Source organism: Octopus sinensis, linkage group LG18 (assembly GCF_006345805.1).
Source record: "Octopus sinensis linkage group LG18, ASM634580v1, whole genome shotgun sequence".
Lineage (NCBI taxonomy): Eukaryota > Metazoa > Mollusca > Cephalopoda > Octopoda > Octopodidae > Octopus > Octopus sinensis.
Genome location: NC_043014.1, coordinates 46033806 through 46035131, shown reverse-complemented (window position 1 = coordinate 46035131; position 1326 = coordinate 46033806). Strand labels below are relative to the sequence as shown.

General features: G+C 41.8%; 1 long non-coding RNA gene across 1 annotated transcript in view; it reads right to left on the bottom strand.

Annotated features, from left to right (window-relative positions):
- LOC118767033 overlaps nt 1-209 on the bottom strand; it is an 18126-nt gene extending 17917 nt beyond the window's left edge. The window contains exon 1 of the long non-coding RNA XR_005002929.1: nt 197-209. This is a non-coding gene — a long non-coding RNA (uncharacterized LOC118767033). The remainder of the gene's footprint in view (nt 1-196) is intronic.
- Nucleotides 210-1326: the final 1117 nt, after the last annotated feature.

Sequence of the window (1326 nt, the reverse complement as noted above, 5' to 3'; positions counted from 1 at the left end):
AATGCTGAATAAGCGCTATAGACAGACCATAGTTAAGTTCCAGGTTCGGTGATTTTGTGAATAAGGGGTTCAACGTTGGTCATATGTCAGCGTGTGTATATAAGAATTTCTTGCGTAATGAGATAAAAAACCAAGGTTGTGTAGATATTAGAGCATTTATAGATATATTTATATCTATAAATGTTCTAATATCTACACAGCCTGTTTTTTTTTTTTATCTCATTACGAAAAAAACTCTTATATATATATATATATATATTATATATATATATATATATATATATGTACTTGTATATGGTGTGTTGTGAACTTATGGAAAGAAATCCCATACAACTCAACAATTTTGGCAAAAATGGAGAAGAGAAGATGTTAATCGTTTTGTACAGCGATATAAAAATCATGCAAATTCATGGCTGAAGAGAATTAATTAGATTAAATTAAACTAATTATATATTACTGTACTCTCCTATGCAAGAAGAATATACAAAATTTTTACAAAGGCATAGGAGTGGCTATGTGGTAAGTAGCTTGCTTACAAACCACATAGTTTTGGGTTCAGTCCTACTGCGTGGCACCTTGGGGAAGTGTCTTCTACTATAGCCTCGGGCTGACCAAAGCCTTGTGAGTGGATTTGGTAGATGGAAACTGAAAGAAGCCCATCGTATATATGTATATATATATATCATCATCATCATCGTTTAGCGTCCGTTTTCCATGCTAGCATGGGTTGGACGGTTCTACTGGGGTCTGTGAAGCCAGAAGGCTTCATCAGGCCCAGTCAAATCTGGCAGTGTTTCTACGGCTAGATGCCCTTCCTAACGCCAACCACTCCGTGAGTGTAGTGGGTGCTTTTTACTGCTCGTGCCACCCGCACTGGTGCCAGACAGAGCTGGCAAACGGCCACGAACGGATGGTGCTTTTTATGTGCCACCGGCACGAGGGCCAGGCGAGGCTGCAACGGACACGAAACGGGGCGGTGCTGGCAACGGTCGCGAAACGGAAAGTTCTCTTACATGCCACCGGCACTGGTAACACACATCTGCAATTTCCATTGATCGATTTCCATTGATCGATTTCCATTGATCGATTTCGATTCTGATCGTCACTTGCCTCAACGGGTCTTCACAAGCAGAGTTTTGACATGCCACCGGCACTGGTAGCACATCCGCAATTTCCATTGATAGATTTCGATTCTGATCCTCACTTGCCTCATCACGTCTTCACAAGTAGAGTTTTGTGTCCCAGAAGGGAAGGTATGCATACGTAGGCTGGCTCCATCCCATGTAGAAGGCCACGGTTATGGACTCACTTGTCCTGCCGGTCTTC